The sequence below is a fragment of the Phacochoerus africanus genome, chromosome 12, assembly GCF_016906955.1.
Source record: "Phacochoerus africanus isolate WHEZ1 chromosome 12, ROS_Pafr_v1, whole genome shotgun sequence".
Lineage (NCBI taxonomy): Eukaryota > Metazoa > Chordata > Mammalia > Artiodactyla > Suidae > Phacochoerus > Phacochoerus africanus.
In genome coordinates this window covers 46,899,553-46,927,412 of record NC_062555.1, presented here as the reverse complement: position 1 = coordinate 46,927,412, position 27,860 = coordinate 46,899,553, and the positions used below count along the sequence as shown (strand labels likewise).

At 50.1% G+C, this 27,860-nt stretch overlaps 1 long non-coding RNA gene across 4 annotated transcripts; it reads left to right on the top strand.

Annotated features, from left to right (window-relative positions):
* LOC125112863 (uncharacterized) lies at positions 1-27,860 on the top strand. Of its 4 annotated transcripts, none has more exons than XR_007131279.1 (7): positions 1-160; positions 9,533-11,133; positions 12,169-12,311; positions 13,263-13,349; positions 17,578-17,706; positions 20,150-20,268; positions 27,769-27,860. It is a non-coding gene; the product is annotated as an uncharacterized LOC125112863 (long non-coding RNA). The 4 variants fall into 4 exon arrangements; XR_007131280.1 differs by lacking the exon at positions 27,769-27,860 and adding an exon at positions 19,838-19,946 and having other exon boundaries at positions 20,150-20,388; XR_007131281.1 differs by lacking the exon at positions 20,150-20,268.

Sequence of the window (27,860 nt, the reverse complement as noted above, 5' to 3'; positions counted from 1 at the left end):
AAGAAAATCTCTTCCAACGAGGACTTTCTCTCTTCTTTCCGGGCTCCACCTATGGAATATGAGTCCAGATGCTTTGTGGACTTAACAGATAATTCTCCCTGGAGTATTGAAACGGACCCCAGGAGACCAGTCACGGCATTTTCTTCACTGCGTTCTAAAGGTGAGTGATGGTTAGTGACTATAGGTGCTGGTGCATTTTTGGTTACTATTTTTTTTTTTTTGCTTTTTATCATTCCTGCAACATATGGAAGGCTAGGGGTCAAATCGGAGCTGCAGCTGCCAGCCTGCGCCACAGCCACAGCAAGGCCAGATCTGAGCCTCATCTTTGACCTACACCACAACTCACGGCAATGCCGGGTCCTTAACCCACTGAGCACGGCCAGGGATCGAACCTGCATCTTCATGGATACTAGTCTGGTTCGTTAGCACTGAGCCATGACAGGAACTCCTGCTTAATATTATTTTAGGTTGATGTTTAGGAGGGCCTGACCTAAAATTGGACAGTGAAGCTCCATGCCACCTCTCTGGGGCTGCAGCTCCTCACCCTGGGTGGCACTTGTCAAGGGAGCAGCATTGTCCCCGTTAGAAGATGCTGCTGGCATCACTGCCTTCTCTGCCTGGTGGTCTGTTTCCTTCCTGGTGCTTGTAGCTCCTTAGGGGAAAATGCCCTTTTCTAACCGGAGGTGAGGGTTGGGGAGGCGAGCAGCCAATTAGCTGAATATTCTTCCTCCAAGGCCCAGGCCTGCAAAACACAGTCAAGGGCCTGTTAAAAAGCATCCAGCACATTTTGGAGTTCCCTTGCAGCTCAGAGAGTTAAGGACCTGGCATTGTTACTGCTGTGGCTCTGGTTACAGCAGTGGTGTGAGTTCGATCTCTGGCCAGGAGGAGTTCTCTTGTGCAGCAAGTTGAGGATCTGGTGCTGTCACTCTTGTGGCTTGTGTCCCTGCCATGGCGCAGGTTCAATCCCTGCCCCAGGAGCTTCCATATGCCTCAGACGTGGCCCCCCAAACCCCAAACACATTAATTCATGGGATCTCTGGCTCAAGAACTTCCACGTGCACAGCCAAAAAAAAAAAAAGTACCCAGCACACTTTAGCACCTGGGCTGGAGCTGTGATCGACCAGCAGGATGGCTCAGTGATATGCTCTGAATGTGCATGTGTGTGGAATTTATTATGGGAAAATCCATATCCCTCAAGGGCCATTTGTCAAAGGCGCAAACAAGCCTGCTCCCCTCGCTCCATTCCTGCATCCTCTAGGAATCACCTGAATTCACCCGTGCCAGTACCCAGAGATGCATTCTTAGCAGCTAGGGACACAATCCCGTCTTCCTGTCCTGTCTGGCCACCCAACCTCAGTCTCATCCTCCTCCTCCAAGGCTTGGGGCCCCCAGGCCGTGCCTGCCTCTCTTCCTGGGCTAAAGGGAAGGATTATTCCAGAAGCCTCTTTCAGGCCTCACCTGTCTAGCCGTGTCTATCAATACGTTTGGTGCTGGTAGGGAGCAGGGCCCTCCAAGGGTGCCCGGGCCTCCTCCGAGGGTGACACCACGACTCTGGCAGATGAGTCTGGAGGTAGCAGGTGTCCGTTCACTTTGTGATTCAAAGGCTGCCCTCTCCCAGAGGCCTTTCCAGCCCCGCTAGAGAGAGGGCCCACCTCCCCTTGCCTGGGCCCCGCTGCCTTTGTGAGGCTGACTGGCCCAATAGAAAACTCGGGCCCAGGAGCCAGACAGACCTGGGTTTGGAGTCTGGCTCTGCCTGTCACCATCGGTGTGAACCAGGGCGGGGGCTGGGTGACTGGCCTTCCAGCGCCTTCACTTCCTCCCCTGCAGGATAGGTGCATTCTGCTTCAGCCGCAGGCTTGCGGGGAGGACAGGAATCGCAGCCCAGGGCAGACGCTCTGGACACTGGGCTTTCCTCCCCTCAGTCCGCCTTGGGTTATATATTGCTGCCACAGACCATGAGTTCCTTAAAAGCAAGGAGGGGATTTCCCAAAGTGGCTCAGTGGATTAAGCACTTGACACCGTCTTGTGAGGATGCGGGTTCGACACCTGGCCTCGCTCAGTGGGTTAAGGATCCGGCATTGCCGTGAGCTGTGGTGTAGTTCGCAGACTCAGCTTGGATCTGGCATTGCTGTGGCTGTGCTGTAGGCCGGCAGCTGCAGCTCCGATTCACCCCCTAGCCTGGGAACCTCTGTGTGCCGTGGATGCGGCCAAAGCAAGGATGGATGTTTATCATACCTCTTCCAAACTGCCTGTTCGGGCATCATTTAAGTGATTGCTATCATTTGCCTGGAGCTGGAGATAAAGGTGTTCCTTTGCAATGAGCTTCCCTAATGATCAGCGCTTTCACCATACAGGATGCCAGCGACAGAAACTCCAACTGCCTCAAACCCCAAATAAAGTGAGGACATGGAGGGGTGAGGTGGGGGGTTTTCTCACCCAACTGGAAAGTTCAGGCAGTGGTTCCAGTGTCTTGATGTTATCAAGGCTTCATCCTATTCCTGTCTGGTTTGCTGGGTTTATTCTCCACAGATTCTGCCCATGAGTCAGGATGGACCAGGACTTAGAGCCCATGCCTTTGAAGAGCAGCGTCCCCAGCTGGCCAGCAAAAGGCCAGGACAGGGAGTTCCCATTGTGGCGCAACAGGATTGGCAGCATCTTGGGAGTGCTGGGACACAGGTTCCATCCCTGACTTGGCACAGTGGGCTAGGAATCCTGCGTTGCTGACGCTGTGGCTTAGGTGGCAGCTACAACTTGGATCTGATCCCTGTCTTGGGAGCACTGGTACGCAGGTTTGATCCCCCGCCCGGCCCATTGGGTTAAGGATCTGGTGTTGCTACAGCTGCAGCTTGAGTCTGAGACTCAGATCTGAGATCTGGTCCAGGAACTTCATAGGGAGTGGGGCACCCAAAAAAGGGGAAAAAAAAGGCCAGCGCAGGTCCTAGGGCCCTAGGTATGGGCCTGGGCTATGTGTCATCCCTGCCCAGGCCTTGATCGGACCCACTCTGGGTCTGGGGTCGGGGGGCAGTGAGTAGAGAGCCCCACGCACAGGGGAACACACGCCCTTTGGAGAAATGGCTCTTTCAAGGGAAGCATGCTGGACACGCAAAGGCAGAAGTCCATTCTGTGTAAATTAACTATAATTTTTAAAAATCTTAAAAATAAATAAAAGTAATATACGGCCATGTCAGAAAGACTTTGAAAATACAAAAAAAAAGAAAATTTTAATTATTATGAATTATATAAGCTATAAGTACTTTTTAAATAGACATAATTTAATAGTTACATCTGAAACTACATAGAATGAAAAAAAGTTGAGGAGTTCCCATCATGGCTCAGCAGAAATGAATCTGACTAGCATCCATGAGGTCACAGGTTCGATCCCTGGCCTCATTCAGTGGATTAAGGATCTGGCATTGCCATGAGCTGTGGTGTAGGTCGAATATGTGGCTTGGATCCTGTGTTGCTGTGGTTGTGGTGTAGGCTGGCAGCTATAGCTCCAATTTGAACCCTAGCCTGGGAACTTCCATATGTTATGGATGCAGCCCTAAAAAGACACACACACACACACACACACACACACACAAAGTTGAGTTGAAATTTTTTAAACTGCCAAACTTCAGGCAAGCATTTTTTTAAAATTAGAGCACAATTACAGCTATTGGATCCTAAAAGATCATTATAAATTAAAAAGATTATGAAATTAAAAAAAAAAGAAGTCTGTTCCGGTAACATAGTCGCCAAAGCTACTTCTCATGTCCCCGCATCCAAGACAGACTTTGGACTAGAGTATGGCATCTTGCCCAGCCAAAGAGACTCCTGTTGGAAGGCCCTGGATGGGGTCCTGGAGGGTGGGGCGAGGGGGCCCTGATTCCATGAATCTTCTTTTATGAGCATGGCCACAGCTGTGGCGTCTCTGCTTCTCCCAGGCCCTGGGGCAGGAATGACAGCCACCACCTGGAGAAGGGCCGGGCTGCAGGGATCTGGGAGCAGGAAGGGCCTGGATGCCTCCACTTCCCAGGCCCAGCTCCAGCCTGAACAAAGCTTATCAGGCAGATTCTTTTTCTCTCTGATTGAAATATTTATCAGGACTGTTCAAAGGCCACTGCAGCTCTGGAAATCGTTCCCAACACACTTACAAGGTCCAAAGCCACTCATCATGAAGCCTCGCTCTGGGCGTGGCTACCATGGGGCTTGGTATCAGTGCAGAGCTGATACCCGGGCACTGAGAGTAGCTTGGAGGTGGCACCACTGAGGAAGCAGCAGCCTCGAGGTCCTGATGGCCTGAGTGCCTGTCATGTATCATTTCCAGAAGCAGACACCCCATACCTCTCCTTTGAGCCTCGCAACGCTGCTGAGGGGGTGCCTTGGTCACCTGCCGCAGGTGAGGGGCTGAGGCTCACAGAGGTTGAGAAACTCACCTAGGACTACACGGCTAGCAGTCAAAGGCAGACCTGGGCGTGAACTGCTCAAATCGTGGCTTCCTGTGTGCTTCCTCTGCTGCTCTGCCTTGGTGGCCACTGCACTCAGAGTCGGAACTCAGCCACTTGGTCCCTTGGGGAGTCCCCATGCTTGGCCCCCCTGGGGTCCCATCCAGGTCTCCAAGTGGGGCCTTAGGCTGCTACAGAATCACCACTTGGCAGCTCCAAGGAAAACGGGGCCAGGCTCAGGGCTTGACAGGTGTTCTCCCTGCTCCCACGTGTCCCCTCAACACATACACACATGCACAGTTTCATACATACTCATACATACACACTCACAAGCACATTTATCACGTTCACACGCATGCACACTTATATACACGTACACACTCATGCATTCACAATCAGTAACACATACATTCACACACACTAACATGCACACATACGTGCACACACAACACTCACATATGCACTTACATATGCACACTCACGCATGCACACACATACAGTCAACAGACATATACAGTCATACACATATACTCACACATATACACATGCATACACACTCACACACACACATACACACTCATAGCCACACACACTGTCACACATACATACACAGTCACAGACACATACACGTGCACACACACAAGCACATATACACATTCACATGCATGCACACTTATATACACATGCACACTTGTGCATTCACACATACATTCACACACACCAATGCATACACACATACTCGCGTGCACACACACTCTCACACTCACCTATGCACATACACACACAGTCACAGACATACACAGTCATACACACACACTCTCACATACACGTATATAGATGTATACACGCACACAGACACACACACACACACTGTTCTGTCTCAGGCTGGGCAGCCCAGGTCTGTGTGGCCCTGTGCCCACCTTGTCTCCTCCCTGAAAACTTCGCCCAGTCTCCAGCAGTAAAACGAGACTCCCAGGCCTTTGCAGAGACAGGAACGTGGAAACAGGTACAAGTGGGGACAGGACTTGCGCTCCGCCACGCAGCTGGGCGTAGAATCCAGTGCCCCATGGGCAGTGCCCCTTGCTCTGCCCCTCCTTACCTCTCCTGATAAGCACCTGAATGTCCAACATGTCTTCAAGTTGGATCCTGGGGTCTAACAGCTACCAGCAGCTCTGAGTAGCCCAGTCCCACCCCGGACTCAGTCTCCTTGGCCCACAGGTGACCCTGAAGGGCAGCCAGGTCACTTATGCTGCGTGAGACTGGCTGAGCAGCCCCCAGAAATGATTTTCCCCTGGGATCCGCCTCCTTCTGCCCCGCACTTACCCACCTCTGCCCCCGGGGAGGTCACCCTTAAACCACTGAGAGGTGAACAGGACAGGTGGATGGGGGAGGCCACCGTGCAGCAGCCTGAGCCCAGACAGCCTGCAGCCCCAACCCAGCTTGGCTCCTGCCCTTGGAGCTGCTCAGAGCAGCAGAGGAGGCGCCCACAGCTGACCCAGGAGCATCAAATAGGTGCTCAGTTAAAAACATAAATTGGGTGTTCCCGCTGTGGCACAATGGTATCAGCAGCATCACTGCAGCACTGGGAGGCAGGTTCAATCTGGTTCACTGCCCAGCCCAGTCCAGGGGGTTAAGGATCCGGCATTGCCACAGCTGCAGCATAGGTCATAACTGCAACTTGGGCCTGATCTGTGGCCCCGGAACTCCATATGCTGCAGGGCAGCCAGAAAAGGGGGAAAAAGATGTAAATTGTGCTGAGAATGCACACATCCATAGGCAGGGCGCTGGAGTGATTGATGTGGGCCCCGTTTTGAGTGGGGTTTTATGTATGTATTCCACTGAATGATATTCTGTTGAAACATGCATTATGGCAAACCCCTGCATTGTGTAGGCTCCTTTGCAAACAGGACTCTTCAGGTAGAAACCTGCCCCGTAACAGGGCAAGGACAGAGGGAAGAGCTTAGAAAGGAGGCAGACAGAACAAGCCACGAACCTGCATCCTCCTGGAACTGACCACCTGGGAGCGAGGCTCTGCCCCACTGATGGACCAGGGCGGGAATCAGCTTCATCCATCCTTATGGGAAGATGTGATCCCACAGCCCAAGGCCCCTCCCCAGTTGCTCCCCACCTGCTCCCCCATCCCCCTCACCTCTCTGCATTGCTTTCCTCCTTTCCATATCACTTTCCATCTCCTGTCCATATCCTCATTTTCTCTCCCTCCACCTTCTTGAGAGACTTTTCAACACCAGAACCTGCTTATGTAGCCCCTCTCCTACCCATCTTTCCTGCAACCTGTGTCCTTACCTCCCTGTGACATCCGTAGACTAGAATCTGCACATTTCTCCCCACCTCCATCCAGCCCCACAGCTGCATCCACTGTCTCTTCATCATCCCCAACACTGCCCCCTAGCTCTTCAAAGATGTTTTACAGGCAAAATGTCCCAAGAATTATAGAAAAATAGTGCATCTCCCATCCCCCAAAGCATCTAGGAAATTTCCTTCAGTTCTTTGGTAGAACACTTCCACTGCCAGAGTCAGACCATTTATTTGCTTCTCATTTTTCTCCTCGTGCTAGAATGTAAGTGCTGAGAAAGCAGCAATGGATTCTGCTTCTCTTCTGTGTCCCCAGGGCCTGGAAGGTGCCCAGCATAAAGCAGTGTCTCAAACCATTTGCTGAGGAGTGGAGGGAACTTGTCTTGACTTGGGTCAAGTTCAACAGCCTCATATTTAAACCACATCACTCATTGGAGATGGGACTCTCCATACAAAATTCAGTGTTGTAATGTGGCCTCTGAACTTGGGTGAACTTGAGAGATTCCAAGGGAAGATGTCCCCTTAATCTCCTTTAAAAAACAGAGAGTCTGCCGGTTAACTCTGGCCATTGTCAGCATTGTCACCATCCTGTGCTCCTGGATGGGGGCAGCTAAGATGCTTTTGGCAGAGAGGGACAGGGGTCCAACAGAACTTCCAGTGGGAACTAAGAAGCCACACTAGCCAAGTTCATTCTGGGCCTTTTGCTTTAAAAGTGTCGACATCCAGGAGTTCCCATCGTGGCGCAGTGGTTAACGAATCCGACTAGGAACCATGAGGTTGCGGGTTCGATTCCTGCCCTTGCTCAGTGGGTTAACGATCCGGCATTGCCGTGAGCTGTGATGTAGGTTGCAGACGCGGCTCGGATCCTGCATTGCTGTGGCTCTGGTGTAGGCCGGCGGCTACAGCTCCGATTCGACCCCTAGCCTGGGAATCTCCATATGCCGCGGGAGCGGCCCAAGAAATGGCAAAAATACAAAAAATAAAATAAAAAAAATAAAAAAAAAATAAAAGTGTCGACATCCAAGAGTTCCCGTTGTGGCTCAGTGGTTAACGAATCTTACTAAGAACCATGAGGTTGTGGGTTCGATCCCTGGCCTTGCTCAGTGGGTTAAGGATCTGGCGTTGCCATGAGCTGTGGTGTAGGTTGCAGACACGGCTCGGATCCTGCATTGCTGTGGCTCTGGTGTAGGCTTGGCAGCTACAGCTCTGATTAGACCCCGAGCCTGGGAACCTCCATATGCCGTGGGTGCAGCCCTAGAAAAGGCAAAAAGACAAAAAAAAAAGTGTCACATCCAGCTTTCCATCGAGAAGACCCTGCATAGGAGGCAAATGCTCATCTGGGGATTCCTCTGGAGATTCTCCAGAATATGGTTAATGGTAAACATAGCTCTAGAGAGTAATGTTTCAAAGGATGCTTGGTCTGTCCTGGATGTTAACTGGGTTGAATATTTCTGTCCTGACTTCTTGGAGTTTGTTCCTAAAAAATATTCCCAAATATATGAATGGGGGAAAGACTCTGAATAAAAAGTTCAATCCAAAATTTCATTTAAACAGGAGTTTCCTGGTAGTTCAGTGGGTTAAGGACCTGGCATTATCAATGCTGTGGCCTCGGTTACAGCTGGGGCATGACTTTGATCCCTGGCCCAGGAACTTTTGCATGCTGTCGGTGTGGCCAAAGGGAAAAAAAAATAGTTGTTTTCTAGGCTGGAGATGAAGGACTTACCCAGATGAAGGGGAGATGGGAAAAGTGGACTAAATTGGCAATAATAGGCCATTTCTAACCCCAGCTCTTTCAGTAAAGACAGCCACAAGGGTGAGAGCAAGTTTTAAAGCTGGATTCTCGGAGTTCCCATTGTGCTGCAGCAGGTTAAGAACCTGACAGTGTCCGTGGGATGTGAGTTCAATCCCTGGCCTCACTAAGGGATTGAAGTGGGCTAAGGATCCAGCATTGCCATAAGCTGCAGCATAGGTTGCAGATGCAGCTTGGATCCTGCATTGCTGTGGCTCTGGCATAGGCCTGCAGCTGCAACTCTGATTCAACCCCTAGCCTGGGAACTTGCACAGGCCACAGGTGCAGGCATAAGAAGAACAAACAAACAAAAAGGTGCATTCTCCCAAGGTCAGTCAAGGGTCATCTTTCTGATACCAGTTTTCAGTGTGTGGTGGTTTTTTTTTTTTTTAATAGATGGGTGAATGGGTATCCACAACACCAGCCTAATCTCCAGAGGTGTCACATGAGCTCGAAGCTGACAGGGACTCTTCACCAAAACCTAGATGACTATTTGGATGCATAATTTGGAAAGGGAGACAGTGCCCAGTTGGTCTGTTTTATAATGTATCTGCGTAAGGGGAATGAGAGGCAGGAAAGAGGATTTAAAAATACACCCGTCTCCTTCAGAGACTTGGGTTATAAAAGCATAGGTTTCGCTTTCAGGAGTCTCTGAAGTTGGAAAGTATGAATTACATACCCTCATTAAAACTTTTTATGTTAAACTTAAAGAGTAAAATTAGAAGTCATGTTAAGGCTCCCGCCATCCAACAACTGGCCAACAGATGTTGGAGCCTCATGGTTAAGAGATTACATGGTTTGAGCTGACAATTTACTCTATGTGTCCCTGGCAGAGAGGAGGTGTAACAAACATATTATCAGACCCAGAAAATATGCAGCTCTTGGAAAAGGGACGTGCAAATCGGCCTGCCTGCAGTGCTTTCAGAGCTGCACATTTTCCCAGTAAACGGCTACTTCGGAGAGTTAGGATTACTGGTTTTTTTTTTTTTTTTTTCATTCCTAGGAATGAAGAGTTAATCTTATCCAAGTTCAGAGCCAGAAACCTGTCCTATAAAATCCCAGCAAAGACCGACATTCTTTCCAACTTCCTTACTGGCCATGGAGCTACGTTTTCCAGTGATGTACAAGCTAAGTGGCCATCAGGCAACAGGGAGCCATTTGTCAGGTCACCGCCTTAGGGGTTCTGCGGTCCCCTGCTGGGGACAGTTCTCCTGGTGTGCGGGTCTCTCTGGGGGGAAAATGCTGCTTGGGGTGGGGGGCATGAAGAGGGAAACTTGAAGGGCTAGGAGGGAACAGGGGGCTGTCCTGGTTTACAGGACACTGGGAAGTCACAGCTTTGGTCCCCTGCAAAGGCTCCCAGTACACTGGTGGAAAGGGTGCAGGCTTTAAGCCTGCAAATTTGACCTCTGCGCCTCCATACCGCAAACCATCAGGAAGAAGAAAAGTTGCAAAGAGAGCTGTGAACAAAGGGAGCAGGAGAGGGTGCAGCCAGGGTCCCCGTCAGGGATGGGTGCAGGGCGATGGGCGCTGTTCCCACCCCGTGGTCCTCTTCGGTGAGCAGAAGGGGGGAGGTGAGCTGGGATTCTGCCCACTTTGAACAGCCAGGCACCTTTCTTTCTTCCAGATTGCTTGCAGCACTGGAATTCTTTCTTTCGGGAACCGGCAGGGTGCCACTTTTTTTCTGGTTTCCAGGGTGTGCCCCATGCTTTACCCAGGATGGATGGGGAATGAGGCCACGCTGAAATGTCCCTGCGAAATGTCCACACAGCCACCTGGCCTCGAAAGAAACGGCAGATCCCAAGGAACCACCTTCAAGGCAAAATCTAGGGGGTCCACCCCCTCCACTCCTGTGCCCCCAACAGAGGTTTTGCTCAGGCTAGAAATGTGCAAACTGGGAAGTTTAACCAGGGGTCGAGGGTGAATGCCTTGCTTGCCTAACAAGCATCTAACGAACATCCACTGTGTGCCAGGTTCTGAGCCAGCCCCGGAGCAGGGATGCTCACAGGCCAGTGGGGAGACCCGCCTGACCCCAGGGGTCTCTGCCTGCTCTGAGATGGGGCGGGAGGAGGAGCGATTCCTCCCTTGCCCATCTGCCACTTAGTGTCCCAGCCTGTCCTCTGCCAGCCCACGATTGGCAAACCTCCACCTGCCCTGTCACCTGACTGCTTCTCAGGATGTCTCCCGCTCTCCAGGCTTCTCTAGGGTCCCGGCCAGAAGAGGAGACTGTCCCCATGTCACCACTCAGAGCTTTGCCCCAGTGTCTGCTCCTGATGGCTGAGATCCAGAAAGCTGTGACTCTGGCGAACTTCCTGGGGACACGGGCGACACCAGGGCCAGATACCTGCGGGTCTGCAGTTTGAAAACTGCAGTCTGCGACTATAAGAGTCCCCTGTGTTTGAAGAGCACATATCTCCCTCACACCCAGGGCGGGCAGGGTTTTCAGGTGGCAGAGCCGCCATGACAGGCAGTAGGTGCCCAGCTGGAGAGTGACTGAAATGGGCGAAATCTGTGCTCCTCCTCCCAGGGAAGCCGGCAGATGTTGACAGCACAGAGGGAAACAGTGGTTTACGAGAAGGGGATGGAGTTCCTGTTGTGGCTCAGCAGGTTAAGAACCCAACTAGGGTCCATGAGGATGTGGGTTCGATCCCTGGCTTCGCTCAGAGGGTTAAGGATCTGGCATTGCCCTGCGCTGCGGTATAGATCGTAGATGCGGCTCAGAACTGGCGTTGCTGTGGCTGTGGTGTAGCCCAGCAGCTGCAGCTCCAATTCGACCCCGAGCCTGGGGACTTCCATGTGCCATGGGTGCTGCCCTAAAAAGACAAAAAAAAAAAAAAAAAGAGAAGGGGAAACTGTTATGGAGGAAAATGTATCAAGAAAGAGGAGAGCACACTTCATGGTCATTGTAAATAGAGTGATCATGAAGGGCGTGGTTAGAGCATGAATTTGGGGGTGAGAAGCAGCCTTTCAGATGTCTGGGAAGCTCACTGCCAGTGGAGGGACGGAGTGCCTGCGGTTGGAGCCTGTGGGCTAGAGGGAGGAGGAAGGGGTAGGATGTGAGGCTGGGGGTGCAGCAGGTGGTTCACAGGCCGGTGCTCTGAGTCGAATAGGGCCTAGGGATGGCACAGGGTGAGGGCCCTGCTCTGCGGAGCAAGAAACAAGGGCAGGCACCACAGCAACAATTCAGGCAGAAGGAAGCCTTCTGATCCTGACTGTGTGGAAGAAAGAAATCAAGGTCAATGTCAAGGGTGGTGGCCCGGGGAACATGGGAGGGAAGGGTGGGCATCAGCTAGTGGGGAATGGGCCTGGTATGGGGCAGTTGGGGTGAAGTTTGAGACATGCATTAATATCCACGTGAGGATGTCAGGTGGGCAGGAGTTTAGAGCAGACCGAAGGCTGGACCTCAGCACAGAGAAGTTTCCTAGGCGCCTGGATGGCCCACACAGAGGGGCTTGCGGCTACAAGAGGCCTGAGGCTGAGCTCTGTGGGCAGATGAGGTTAGATCCACGTTCCCTCCCGCAGTTCCGGGGAGTCTCTTGGTCAAGGCTTTGTAAGGGGGTCTGCCTGGCCCTCTCCCAGCTCCTGGGGCCTTGGGAGCCAGGCCCCCAGCCCCCTTCATCTTGTCTACTGGGCTTTTTCCAGGCCAGGAGCAGTCGTCATGGCCTGACACCAAGTGCCACATGGGGCCAGGTGGGCAAGAATCTGCTACTGACTCACCCAACCAGCCAATGTTGCCAGCCAGACAGCGGCACCCCCTGCCACCTTGGCTGAAGGAGCAAAGGCAGGTCAGTCACTGCCCAGCATCTGCAATTCTACACAAAATGGTCCCTTTATGCCCTGGGGATCCTAAGCAGCAGGTCAAATAGGCTTCACACCAAAGCTCCGAACCCATGCTCTCTCCTGGGCCAGACCCCAGGATGAAGCATCTAGAAGTTTCCAGAAGGTTCCTCAGCCCCTCCCCACTCCTGGCCTCTCCCCACTGGGCAGCAGGAGTTCAGGCTACATTCCCAGAATGCTTCCTCAGGCCTGGAGCCACATCTCTGAAACCCCGGTGCTGGGAGATCCCTCCATTCCTGTTTTTCTAGAGGAATCTGGTTACCTCAGTCCACACTGAAAATAGTTAACTGTGGAAAATCCACATGTCCCAGTGTTTGTATTTGTTTTTGTTTGGAGCCTGACATTAGGAAGGCTATACATCCTAAACCTTTCCCTGGGTGGGCAGTGAGGGGCCAAGGGGTTAAAAAACCAGGTCTCCCCAACTGTGAAATGGGACTAATCCCTGTCTCTGGCTCATGGGGTTAATGAGTTAAGAAGTGTCAAGTTCTTAGAATAGCATCTGACACATCAAGCGCCCTCACTAAACCCCGGTGATGTTATTACCCCCTGCAGGAGTGTGACCCATGGTGGAGCCTAAACCAGGCTTCATCAGAAAATAGAAAAGAAAGCTCTGCATGATTCAGGCCTGCCCACCGCGCCTGCCCAGGCCTGTGTCACACTGAACTGCAGTGTAAAGGGGTCCGATGGGGACGTCTCACGTGTGACAGAAGTTTCTCTCTTTTGCATTTTCGTTGAGACACAGCTTCCCCAGGGGTACAGGGAGCAGCATGGATTAATAGCATCTTGGCCAATGAATGAAATCCTGGTTTTGGAAAATTCAAAGGTTCAGAGACCAGATCATAAGGCAGTCGGGTGGGCAGAAAATTGTCCTCATGCTGGCATTTTCTTCTCATCCACAGACTTTCCTACATGTCCTCAGGCATCTGTCACTTCTGGAGACCATCAGTCAGGCTTTGCCAGCAGAGACGCAGTCCTGGACACAGAAGGTGGGTTGCGAAGACCCAAGGAACACATGTTCATTGCTGATTCTTTTTTTTTTTGTCTTTTTTAGGGCTTCACCCATGGCATATGGAAGTTCCCAGGCTAGGGTTCGAATCAGAGCTGCAGCTGCCAGCCTACGCCACAGCCACAGCAACGCAGGATCTGAGCTGAGTCTGTGACCTACACCACAGCTCACCACAACCCCGCATCCTTAACCCAACCGCAACCTCATGGATACTAGCTGGGTTCTTTACTGCTGAGGCACAGCAAGAACGCCTCATTGCTGTTGTTTTGAGAACCAGCTGAGCTTGTGTGGCTCAGCCCCCTCCCCCAGGTTGCTGGCTGGATGGGACTCTGGGTGGGTAGTGTATGCTGAGACTGTGACCTGAAGCCACACCTGCCCAGCTCCAGGGACCAGCTCCGTCCCACAGTTGGGGGACATTCTTTCCTATGGGGAGCCCAGAATTTTCCTGGGCATCTCCATGAGCCTGCTGGTACTTGTGTCATTTCTGCTCCCACATTGTAAACTTTCACAGTCAAACATTTGCTGGAGCCCCTGGGGCTCCCTGCCTAAGCCTTCACTGAAGCAAAAACATCCAGGACAGCATTGATTTGAGGTTCTAGTTCACGTTTTTTCTAATAAATGTTAAAACAAAAACATAACTATTAAAATAAAACATGCTTGTCTAGAGTTCCCACTGTGGAACAGTGGAATAGGCAGTGTCTCTGTAGCTCCAGGACACAGGTTCCATCCCCAGCCCAGCAGAGTGGGTTAACTATCCAGCGTTGCTACAGCTGCTGTATAGGTTGCAGCTGTGGCTCAGATCTGACGCCTGGCCCAAGAACTCCATATGGGTGGGGCAGCCAAAAAAGAAAACAAACAAACAAAAAATAAAATATGCTTTACAGCTGAAATTGACAGAACATTGTAAGTCAACTATACTTAAAAAAAATTTTTTTAATTAAAAATTAAACATGTTTGTCTGGGCAACACCAGTGTCACCCAGCTTGCCTCAAATGGACCGTCCTCACCCTTTGGGACAAAGAAAGTGAACAGGATGGAACTCAGACCAGAGCCAGATAAATTTCTTTTTTTTTTTCTTTTTAGGACCACTTCCATGGCATATGGAAGTTACCAGGCTACGGGTCGAATTGGCGCTACAGCTGCCAGCCTACACTATAGCCACAGCAATGTGGGATCCGAGTGGCACCTGAGACCTACACCACAGCTTGCAGCAGAACCGGATCCTAACCCACTGAGTGAGGCTAGGGATGAACCCACATTTTCATGGATCCTAGTAGGTTCATTAACCACTGAGCCAGGAAGGGAAATCCTCATCTTTCTTAAAAAGTAAATTGAATAGAACTTTAAAGAATTACTTTCTCCTGGCATTCCTTAATAACTTAATTTCTGTATTCTTCAGTGAGATACTGTCATTATTGATTGAATAGGAGTTTCTGGTTGTATATGCATTTTTATGTCCAAATACAGTTTTCACATTAAAAACATTGGCTTGGAGTTCCCATCATGGCTCAGTGGTTAACGAATCCGACTAAGAACCATGAGGTTGCAGGTTCGATCCCTGGCCTTGCTCAGTGGGTTAAGGATCCAGCGTTGCCGTGAGCTGTGGTGTAGGTCGCGGACGCGGCTCGGATCCCGTGTTGCTGTGGCTCTGGCTGTAGGCCAGCGGCTACAGCTCTGATTTGACCTCTAGCCTGGGAACCTCCATATGCCACGGGAGTGGCCCAAGAAAATGGCAAAAAGACAAAAACAAAAACAAAAAGACAAAAAAACATTGGCTTTAGGAAGTTCACCTCGTGGCTCAACAGAAATGAACCCAACTAGTATCCATGAGGACAAACGTTCAACCTCTGGCCTTGCTCAGTAGCTTAAGGATCCTGCCGCAAGCTGTGGTATAGGTCACAGATGCAGCTCAGATCTGGCGTGGCTGTGGCTGTGGTGAAGGCTGGCAGCTGTAGCTCCGATTCGACCTCTAGCCTGGGAACTTTCATGTGTCACACCTGCAGCCCTAAAAAAAAGAAATACAATAATAAAATAAAACTAAACACTGGGTTTAAAAAAATGCGGGAGGCTTTCACTGCCAGACCTGAGAGGGTCCTTAAACCATTAAAGAACCCTATTTGAGACATGAGTCAATGGAGGCTCTGGGGTGGTTGAAGGGGACTCTTTGCAAAACAAAGTGACAGGGCAGTCCTCTTCATGGCTCAGTGGTTAACAAACCCGACTAGGATCCATGAGGATGCAGCATGCAGGTTCGATCCCTGGCCTTGCTCAGTGGGTTAAGGATCCGGCATTGCCATGAGCTGTGGTGTAGGTCGCAGACAAAGCTCAGATCCTGCGTTGCTGTGGCTGTGGTGTAGGCCGGCAGCTGTAGCTCTGATTCGACCCCCTGGCCTGAGAATTTCCATATGCCATGGATACAGCCCTAAAAAGCAAAAACCCCCAAGGTGACAGGCTCATTCCCCACTAGTGCTCCCCCCAGCCCTTCCCAGAAGCCTCACCCACTGCCTTGCCTTCTCTGGGATCCCAGCCCCCACATGCCAGAGGCCTGTCTCTGGCTCTCCCTGGCCTCCTGGGAGCCCTGTGTGCCCTCAAGCTTGGGTACCTCCCGGCTGCTCTCCAGACCTTCTCCTGTGATCCCCCTATGTCTAGTGTAACCCACCTTCACAGACGCTCCCCGAGGCCCACCCTATCGACACAAAGGGGACTGAAATTGGTTCCAGCCTTGCACAGCCACACTTGACCTTGGGGGTGGCCCTCTGGCCTCAGCCCCCTCCATCATGCTCTCAGGGCTGCCCAGGGTCTTCGGCAGGACCTTTCTGGAATTGTCATTCCAGAGATGGGAGGCCTTGGTGTCTGGCCAAGGGGACCACACCCCGAAGGGAGATGTCTGCTCAGTGTGGGGGTTTTGCTAAATGCCCTGGAGCTGGGACTCTTTCAGCTGGTCCCAAAGTTGGGGTCCATGGCTCGTGTTCCTTGAGATGGCCTCGAGAACAGTCTCTGTCTTCCAGGTACAAGTAGTTTGGGAAATACGCAGGCTATAATGGCCCTTTGGAGCATTGCATTTTTTTTTTTAATGCCTTCACTTGCGGCATATGGAAGTTCTCAGGCTAGTAGTCAAATCAACGCCTACAGCACAGCCACAGCAACGAGGGATCCAAGCTGCGTCTGCGACCTACACCACAGCTCACGGCAATGCCAGGTCCTTAACCCACTGAGCAAGGCCAGGGTTTGAACCCACATCCTCATGGATACTAGTCAGTTTTGTAACCCTCTGAGCCACAACAGAAACTCCCCATTGCATTTTTATTTATTTGTCTATTTATTTTGTATTTTGTCTTTTCACGGCCGCACCTGTGGCATATGGAGGTTCCCAGGCTGGGAGTCTAATCGGAGCTACAGCTTCCAGCCTACGCCACAGCCACAGCAACATGGGATCCGAGTCGAGTCTGCAACCCACACCACAGCTCAGGCAACACCAGATCCTTAACCCACTGATCAAGGCAGGGATCGAACCCACAACCTCATGGTTCCTAGTCGGATTCATTTCCGCTGTGCCACGATGGGAACTCCCCCATTGCATTTTTTTTAATGGAGATTTTTTTCTTTATTAAATTTAAGACTTGGGTACATGAAATAAAATCCTTTTCTGGGGGAAAACAATCAAAACCCACAATAGGGGAAAAAAAGAAAGTGAACACTATCTGGGCCATATCAGAACCCAGAGCAGAGCTTTTAAAGAACTCCAGATAAGTCAGAAGTGGAGAAATTTGTTCAGCCCCACACACTCCCTGATTGGATCCCAAAATCTGTTCCTTAAAGACTCTAGTGGGGAGCCCTGGATTCTGTTAAGGTCCCTCCAGCTCCATACCCCCAATGTCTCTTTTTCTCTGATCTGGTGGCAAAATTTGTCTCAAAATTTGGGACAGATTGATTTTTCAGTGACGGTAACACTTTCTGATAAACGTGGTTAAAGCCATTTCCCCCCCCTCCCCTGCCCACCCTCTCCTGTAAGAAACTTAACTACAGGGGGAGAAATGGCCTCAAATGGAAGTAAACAGCTGGAGCTGATGAATTCCAGAAACAAGTATTCCTATAAGCGTTTATGGAGGAAGGGGGGTGCTGGGAGAAGGAGAGAGAGAGATGGATGCCGTGGAGGTTATGTAAATATAATTATTTCTAAGTAGAATACCTTCAATATTTTCCATTAGGTAGCGGGGAGGTCATTGTGAGGCCAATTGTCCAAATATGGCTACTCATTCCTCTGAGTCAGCAAAATATATTAACAACAACAACGAAAAAGATCTGTGGGAGAGAAAAATTTCCTGCCACATATTCTGGTAAGTGTCTCTAAATGTATGGAATCTTATATTTAGGGCTGTGGTTTGCAAACATCTTTTCCAAGTGTGAAGAAAACCTCCTTTCAAGGGAAACGTGACTCAAAACGCCTTCCCACAACCCCCAGTCCAGCCTCAGGAAACCCCAGGAATTCAAGTCTGGGTATTTTGAGGGCTGACCTCAGACTAGAAACTACTCTTCATCTGGGAATTAGTTAGAAATGCAGCCTCTGGGCCGGACCTGCCCCATCGGAGGCTGCGTTTTCATACCGACTCCAGGGGCTTTGTATGCACCTTAAAATTGAAGAGCCAGATCGAGGGGATTTACTCCTGAAAATTTCTTCCTCTGTTGGATCATTCTAAATACCTGGAAGAGGCGTCTTGAAAATTAGTCTGGAAATTTCCAGCTCCCAACCCAGGTACCGCTCTAAGTAGGGTAATCCAGGGTAACTGTGTCATCTGCTAGACGGCTTCTTCTAGTTTGTCAAATCTAAAGTGTACCCCTCCTCTCGCAGAAATGGCACAGGAAGAAGTGATGGTGCCTTGGAAAAAGGCAAGAGAAGAGAGAGTAAAATGGTTAAAAGTAGAGGGTGTGAACCTGAGTTCCAGGGGCTTGAACCCAACACTTCCACCTCCTGCTTTGGGTAGACTCGGGCAAGTTAATTAAAGTCCTGTGCTATTTATCCCCATCATCAAAGGGGGATGGGGGTGGTGAGGATGATGATGGTACCCATGATGATGATAATAATGATGGGGATGAAAATGGTACCCAGGATGATGATGATAATGGTAAGGATGAAGATGGTACCCATGATGGTGATGATAATGGTGAGGATGAGGCTGGTACCCATGATGGTGATAATAATGATGGGGATGAGAATGGTACCCGGGATGATGGTGATAATGGTGAGGATGAAGATGGTACCCATGATGGTGATGATAATGGTGAGGATGAGGGTGGTACCCATGATGGTGATAATAATGATGGTGATGAGAATGGTACCCGAGATGATGGTGATAATGGTGAGGATGAAGATGGTACCCATGATGGTGATGATAATGGTGAGGATGAGGGTGGTACCCATGATGGTGATAATAATGATGGTGATGAGAATGGTACCCGAGATGATGGTGATAATGGTGAGGATGAAGATGGTACCCATGATGGTGATGATAATGGTGAGGATGAGGATGGTTCCCTTGATGATAACCATGGTGAGGATGAGGATGGTATCCATCAAATGACTGATAGGCAGGAGGCACCTGGAATTGCCAAGGCAGCTGGTAAGGGCTTTTACTCCTGATTAAGTAGGATCTATACCTGTGTCCTGGGCCGTGCTTGTCAAGCACCTGAGCTGTGAACCCTGCTGGCCTAGGGGGGTAGCCTGGGCCTGGGTGCACGCAGGGCCTCCTGGGCAGCCCCTCCACAGGGTGGTGCTGGCCCCCAGGAGCCTTTCTGCATGATGCGGAGAGCCTCTGCCACCTCTCTGCTCTCTTGGCACCATGAACCACTTGGTCTCAGCCCAGCGATCTACTTTTATAAACAGGAGAGGAGATAAAAATAGAAAAGCTGTGGAAAACTGACACAGGGAATTAGGTCACCCTAGAAATGCCAAGACATCAGCAAAGCTTCTGATTAGTGGGGGTTTAATACTGCGACCTCTGACGGCTGCCAGGCCCTGGACGTGTAGGCTGAGAATTCCAGATGGAACAGGCCTGAAGGGATGCCCCAGAAGCAACCCTCTATCTCACCACCCTCCATATTCATGTTCCTATGAAACTGCTCTCAGTTTAGGGTCAGAAAAGCAGCAGCTGAAACCAGGGGGGAAGCATAAGGCAGGAAGATGGGCTGACATGATGTGGATTCGGTTAAACTTGAGTTTGAGTTTGGGTCCAATTGCACCTTAATTCTTGCCTCTGAGGCAAATTCCACAGGCCACCTGTGGATGGAACCCTTTTCTTCTCTGGTGGAGATGCCAGGACTCTGTATGGGACCCAGAGCAATGGCCAGTGACTGGTCCTCCTGGGCGAAGTAGGGGAGCAAACGGGTGAGAAGCATCTCAGCCTCAGAACATGGCACACTCTTCAGTGCCTGACTCCGGGACATTAAACTTCCATCCTATTTGGAATGCAGGCCCCTTGATGACCCCAAAGGCATGTCGTGTGTCCTTTGCGGGGTCAGGAAGGATGAGAAAGCAGACCCAGCCCTGGTTCTGCAGCCATTGGCTCAGCATCACTGCCAGGTGGGTTTCTGTGACTGAACCATCATCTCCCCATGTTGTCTCCACATCAGAGAAGGACACGGTTCCTGTGCCCCATAAGGGTTTGCACTTTCTCTTGTTCATTCCCAACCTGCCCGAGGTCCTGGAGGGAGTTGGTCTAACCAGGGATCAGGGGACGTGGCGAGGGACCACAGTGTGGGTCTTTATGTGACTTCATCTCACAGGGAGCCATGAAGCCTGTGCTGGGACCTCTGCGGACAGAGCCACACCGGCCTCCCACCTCCCTCCCCCAGAGCCATGGCCAAAACCCCCTCCTGAGGACCAAGACTCCTGCCACCATCCGGTACCGTCTTGATCCTTTGGGCCATATACACATACCACACACTACAGTCTGCTGCTCAGTTTTTCTGCCCTAAGTGGACTCACATTTTCACTTCAATAAATTAGTTCATAGAGAAGTTAACCATTGCTGCACTAAACAGGAAAGTGGTATCATTGATCAGACCTAGATGTTACTAGAAAAAAAATGCCATGGGAGTTCCCACTGTGGTACAACAGGATCAGTGGCATCTTTGCAGTGCCAGGACGCAGGTTCAATCCCTGGCCCGGTGCAGCGGGTTAAAGGAACCAGTGTTGCTGCAGCGGTGACTTAGGTCACAACTGTGGCTCGGATCTGATCCCTGGCCCGGGGACTCCATATGCCGAGGGGAGGCCAAAAAAGTACCAAAAAGGAAAAGGAAAGAAAAGAAAAACAGTGCCAGGAGTGCAGTGGTGTCCTCACAGTGTAGCTGCTGCCTGGGCCTGCTCTCTGCTCCTCAGAGGGAGGGACATCGCGTGAGGTGGGCTTCTGGGACAGGCCGTGTGACAGGGCTCCCTCTGATATCACCGGGCCAGATGGGATGTGTCTCTCACCAGGGACGCAGGGTCGCCGGGCTGTCTCTGGACCTCTGATGCTGGGATGGCATCTAGGCCGTCACCCCAGCCCTCCCTTCCTGCTCAGGTCACCGCAGTGTGGCCTCGGTCCTCCCGGCCCTCAGGACCTCTTGGTCATCCAGCTCTGGGTCTTCACCGAGTCCTTGTCACACTGCACCTCCCTGCAGCACCAGAGTCCCCCCCCCTTTCCCAGGCCCTGGCACCTTGCCCTGCCTTGCAGCCTGTGCCCCTGTTCACCCCCACTGGATTTCCACCCTTGCTCCCTGTCGTCTGTGCATCAGGGCCCCAAAGGGCCAAGCGCCATTTAGACACCACCAGACAGGAGGACCACGGGGCTGCCTCACTGACCCCAGCACCCCTGAATGTCCCTCCAGGACAGGGCTCCAAGTACATGGGCTGGGCTGGGATGGTGAGTGGCTGCAGCCTGGTCGCTGTGGTTCCAGCTGGCCATTGGGCCTGTCAACCATCAGGGCCTGGCCTCCTGGCTTCTGGGCCACTGGACACTGAGAGCCCAAGGAACAGGCCGAGCCTGGCATGGTCAGTGCTGGCAGGACTGTCCTTGAGGGTCACAGACACACCCTCCATGGAACTGAACCCTGCAGCCCTGAGATGCCCACTTCCCTGTGCCGGACACAGTGGTCAGCCTGGGGACAGAGGCGAGCAGCCAGCATCCCAGGCTTGACCTGTGTCCTGATGATGGTCGCGGAGGCGTCCCCTGGTGCACCCTCTCCTGCCCCAGCCCCTCCTGGGGTCCCTCTTTGCTGGCAAATACGTCTGTGCTAAGAGTCTCATGACAGACTTCCTGTTGTGGCTCATTGGGTTAAGGATCCGGCATTGCCTCAAGCTGCAGTGTAGGTAGCAGATGTGGCTTGGATCTGGCATGGCTGTGACTGCGGTGGAGGCCCACAGCTGCAGCTCCGATTTGACCCCTAGCCTGGGAACTACCATAAGCCCACATGTGTCCCTAAAAAGGGAAAAAAAAGAGAGAGAGAGATTCTCCTGAGTATTTTGGGGTCCATACCTTCCACCTCCCAATTGTGTGTTTAACCTGGGGCCCCTCTGGAGAGGGGTCATCAATTCCAAGGTGAAGAAGTGGACCACGCCTGCCCCACCTCAACCTCCCACTGGCTCTGGGGCCTATGCCCACGGCCACTATCCGCCTCTGACACCCTCCCTGGGGTGAGGAGGGTTGCTCAGCAAACACCTGTTCCCGATTTTTCCCAGGCTTAATCTTCAGGTCAGGGGCACCATGGGTACTGCCTCTGTGTTGAGATCCACTCCTGGGGTGACTGTGCAGTATGTTTGCTCAGATGGATGGGAAAAGCCCAAACCCACCTGCCTCTCAGGATGGGAGATGCGGGGAAATAAAAGTCCCACAGGCTTCCTGCTGGGGGGGGGGGGACACCTGCATGATGGCGAAACGCACACAGATGCTTCCATGGTGCTGAGGGGCCACTTGGCCTGGGTCCGTCCCCTCACAGCACCGCCCCCTCAGTGCTGCCTGTCCAGGCTGTGCCATGGAATCCAAAGGGATGCTGGGCAGATGTGGTGCAGCCTCCACGACTGTGGCATTTGATTGCTCCAACCTGAGATACAGAGAAAGCCAGGCGGACACGACCTTCTGCCGGCCTCATTTATTGTCCTAAGACTTGAATAAAGCAGCTCTTTGACACAGAACATAGTAATGGTTACTTGGATCTGTTTCAACATCTCGTCACCCTTGGCTCTGGGAGATGTTACAAGGCTGAAGGGAACACTGTCCAGGGTCTAGTTTTACAAGTTTTTTGCTCGGAAGTGCAACTGTGTATTGGCTCAGTGGATGCACAAATCTTTGGAGGAGTTTGGAGGGAAAAAAAAAAGATGAAAGTGACTATAAAACCACAAACTATGCACAAAATATATTATGGACTTTAATTTTTGAGGTTTTCTTTTTTTTTTTAACGATCTCGTGCAGCTTGAAGCAGTCATTTCCAGAAAAGTCTGTTGTTTGGATTTAAAGCTGCTTTGTAGAAATACTCTGTTCATTCTCCAAGGTTCTATGGATCAGAGAACAGTTGGTCAGAGTTGTGGAGGCTGGTTCTCTGGATGATTCAGGCAGAGCTGGGCCTGAACTAGGGGCTCCAGGAGTACGGCCTGGGTGGGGATGGGGCCGGCCAGGGTCAGCCCAGGGGCTGGAAACCGGAAGTGCATCTCCTGCCTAACTTCACATTAAAGAATCTGAGTCCTCAGGGCTTCCCTGCTGCTTTCGTTGTGTTTTGCCCTGAGGAGTTCACATCCCAGGGTGCACCTCAGACGTGAACCTCATCAGCACCCTGATCTGAGTCTTCAGTCGCCTCTGAGTCCTGGGTGGTTCAGACCATGGCGCAGAGAAGCATGAGACCAGATGGGGCACTTCCGGGGCTGGAGAAACACTTCGCTTCTGGACTCCCCTCCATGTGCTCCATGGGTGGTGAGTCCCTCCCATGTTGCTTGGCTGTCACCCATCCTCCTGCTCAGAGGGTGAGCTCTATCTAGCCAGACCCCATCCCCATCTCTCCTTTCTTTGCCCTGGTGCTAAGAGGATTCAATACGCAATCTAGATTGCATTGAAAGTCCCAGCCCCCAAGTTCCCATTGTGGCTCAGCAGGTTAAGGACCTGACGTTGTCTCTCTGAGGATATGGGTTTGATACCTGGCCTCGCTCAGTGGGTTAAGGATCCAGTATCGAAGCAAACTGGACTGTAGGTTGCAGATGTGGCTTGTATCCTGCATTGCCGTGGCTGTGGTGTGGGCTGCAGCTGCACCTCTGATTCGACCCCTAGCCTGGGAACTTCCATGTGCTGCAGGTGTGGCCCTGAAAAAGAAAGAAAGAGAAGGAAGGAAGGAAGGAAGGAAGGAAGGAGGAAGGAAGGAAGGAAGGAAAGAAAGAAAAAGAAAAAAAGAAAGAAAGAAAGAAAGAGGATGAAAGAATGAAAGAAAAAGGAAGAAAGAAAAGAAAGAAAGAAAGAAAAAAAGAGAGAGAAGGGAGAGAAGGAGAGAAAGAAAGAAGGAAAGCAAGCAAGCAAGCAAGCAAGCAAGCCAGCCCCAGACCCAGTGTTCTGGCCTCAGAGATCTGGGCCTGGAGGAGGGATGTAAAAACCCAAATGCCCATGATAAAGGTGCTGGTCACAAACGTGCCATTTCAGTCTTAATTAGAAAGCCATAGACTCAAGGGCAATAGGTACCCTTTAAAGTCTGCACTGCATAACCCAGATGGTGTCATCCTGCGTGGCCTCACGCTCAGGGAAGGGGGTCTTCAGCACGCATTCCCACCCACATTTGTAACAGGAGGTCTCAGCCCCTGGCAACCCCTCAATTCAACTCCGGGTTCCAATCTCAGCTCCACTTGGAATTCAAAGCCAGTTCTGTCCTGAGCATGAAGATCACACAGACCTCCATGCAGAGAGGGTCCAGAGTTCACTGGCTGGGGACACTTCCACTGGACAGGAGTTAAAGGCCTCAGCCCTGGGCTAGAAGCCAGCACACCTGGTTTTGGATCTGCCTGTCACCTGCAGTTGTGGCCAGGGCTGCTGTGACAGTGAACAAGAGAAGTGTTTCATCTCACAGCTCTGCACATTAGGGTCCAAAGTCAAGGTATCTGCAGGGCTGGCTCCCCAGAGGCCTGTGAGGAGAGTCTGTCTCAGGCTTCCTCTCACTTTTTGTGGAGATTTGCTGCAAGCTTTGGCCAATCCTGGGCTGTAATCCTTGGCTTATAGAAGTTTCACTCCCCGTCTCTGCCTTCTTGTTCGCATGATATTCTCTCTGTGTGTCTGTCTCTGTCCAAATCCCTCTCTTTAAGGACACTAGCTGTATTGGCTGGCCCTCCCCCTAGTGACCTCATCTTGACTTAACCAATTTAATCTGCAATGACCCTGTTTCCAAAGGTCATGTTCTGTGCAAATAGGGTTAAGGACTTCAGCCTATGAGTTTTGGAGGGTGGGAGGAACAGCAGTTCCACCCGTCCCACCAGCCTACCTCTTGGACCTTGGGTGAGTGAGTGGCTACTTCTAAACCATATTTTCTCCATCTGTGATGTTGCTGGTCTTAGATTCTTTTCAGTTTTTAAGCTCAGTGATTCCAAATGTCTATAGTGTATGATGGTTGATTTCATTTCCTTTTTAGCAGTTTTAGAACAATTCTTTCCATTGAGTGTTGTTTAAAAACAAAAACACTTTCTCTGGGCTTTAAGCAACTTGTCATTTTCTGCCTTGGACCAGAGTTATTTGCATGGGTGATACTACATATTTTTAGTGATCAATTTGAAGGGCCCCAACCAATCCTGGCTTTTACAGCTGCTTACTGGAGTGTACTGGTGTGTACCAGTGTATACTGGTTGAATACCATAATAGTCTTCTTTCTAAACACATTTATTCTGATTTTAAGATAGACATATAATCATTGTGGAAATTTTTGTGGAATAAAATTTTAAAAATCCAAAATATCACTTCTTAGAGATAACTTTTAAGCAGGTTTTTATACATATTCTTCTTTCTTCATATTTCAGCCCAGATATTTTTCTGTGCATGAAATGCTTTTTGAAAACATGATTTTTTATTTTTTGCAAAAAAATTCAATTCTATGGATGCACCATTTCCATTTCTTTAATATTACAGATCACCCTGTCTCTAACCTAAAGATTGTTAAGTACAATGGTACTTAATCTATGTGCATGTCCTAATTACTTCCTTAGGTGAAGCTCTGTAGTGTGGATTACTAAACCAAAATTTATACCTAGTTTAAATGCGTATTATCAAAACACCCTCCAGAAAAGTGGTGAGGATGAATAATCTCACCAGTGGTGTCTGAAATTACCTTTGTTTCCTAGAGGGATGTTCACTCTTTTCTCTCTTTTTTTTAAATTTTATTGAAGTACAATTGATTTACAATGTTGTGTTAATTTCCATTGTACAGCAAATTGACTCAGCTATACAAATATATACTTTTCCATATTCTTTTCCACTATGATTTATCCCAGGATATTGAATACAGTTCCCTGTGCTGTGCAGTAGGACCATATTGTTTATCCATCCTATATATATAAAAAAGAGTTTGCATCTGCTAATCCCAAACTGCTACTCCTTCCCTCCCCCAGCCCTGTTGGCAACCACAAGTTTGTTCTTTATGTCTGTGAGTCTGTTTCTGTTTTGTACATATATTCATTTGTGTTGTATTTTAGATTCTACATATAAGCAGTATCTTTGTCTTTTTCATTCTGATTTACGTCACTCAGTATGATCATCTCTAGATCTATCCATGTTACTGCAAATGGCCTTCATTCTTTTTTCACAGCTGAGTAGTATTCCATTGTACATATGTACCACATCTTCTTTATCCATCCCTCTGTCAGTGGACATGTAGGTTGTTTCCATGTCTTGGCTATTGTGAATAGTGCTTCTATGAAAAATGGGGTACATATATCTTTTTGAATTATGGTTTTGGCTGGTTATATGCCCAGGAATAGGATGGTTGGATAATATGGCAATTCTATTTTTAGTTTTTTTTTTTTTTTTTTTTTGAGGAACCTCCATACTGTTCTCCATAGTGGCTGCACCAATTTATATCCCCACCAACAGTGTAGGAGGGGTCCCTTTTCCCCACACCTTCTCTAGCATTTTTAACTTGTAGTTTTTTTTTTTTTAATGATGGCCATTCTAAGTGTGGTGAGGTGATACCTCAGTGTAGTTTAGATTTGCATTCCTGTAATAATTAGTGATGATGAGCATCTTTTCATGGGCCTACTGGCCATCCCTATGTCTTTACTGGAAAAATACCTATTTAGGTCCTCTGCCCATTCACTCTTTTCTTATGGATTTGAAAGAGCTGTTGTTAAACTAAAGATCTTGTATCTCTTCCCAGCATACAGGTTGAAAATATAGACTTCACACTTCTTTTAATTAATTAATTAATTATGCTTTCTAGGGCCATGTCCATGGCATAGGGAAGTGCCCAGGCTAGGGGTCAAATCGGAGCTGCAGCTGCCAGCAGCAAAGTAGCATCTGAGCCACAACTTCACTCACAGCAACGCCAGATCCTTAACCCACTGAGCGAGGCCAGGGATCAAACCCCAATCCTCATGGATGCTAGTCGAACTTGTTTCCACTGTGCTATAACGGGAACTCCAAGGACTTCGCACTTCTTAAAGTAAAGGTTTATGCTTTATTAAATGAGACTTTCTCAGTAACACCCAATCAGTACCCACAGGAGGTAAAGGAATGATGCCTGCCGTTAAGAAGCAGATGTTGCCGCCAAAGGAATGTAAACAAATACAAAAGTCAAAATTTAAGAAATGCTACCACGGGGGCACCAAATACTGTGGGGTCAAGAAAGCGAGTGCGATCCATTCCCACTGGGAGAACCGGGAGGTCCAACTTCAGAGACCTTGCATGTGATTTTTTAACCAGAAAAGAAGACATTGTAGGCTGACGGTTTGGCATAAACACAGCACATGGCTGACAGTGAGAGTGGTAGGGGTTCACTGCCTTCCGGAGCTAACAAGACCTTGGAGACTGTAGGTCTTTCCACAGACAATGGGACCAAGTGGAAAACACTCTGCTTTGACCTGTGTTTGGGGAGGGGGGGGTGCCGGAGCTGCGTGAACGAGATGGGAGAAGAGAGAGACAGTTTCCTCAATTTATAGGAACATCTGTAGGCCCCCGGACCAAGATGGCAGCATAGGAGGGAAAGACACGTGTTTTGTTCCTGATCCAATGAGATTGGTGTCTAGAGGACAGTGGCGAGGGGTGGGGGTCCTTTTCTAGGGGCTATAAGAAGCACAGTTGTCTCTTTAGGGACCTTTGTCCTGGAGACAGGTGGACATATCTGTATGGGAAACACCAGCGCAGGCCTCATTACAAGGTACCCTCGTCATTTTTTCCCATGCTTTCTACTTTCAGGACAAAGAGAACCGCTCTCATGGAGAACATCGCCATCTGATGCAAAATAAAGACAATATTAAAAGAATGGGCAAGAGTCCCTATTGTGGCTC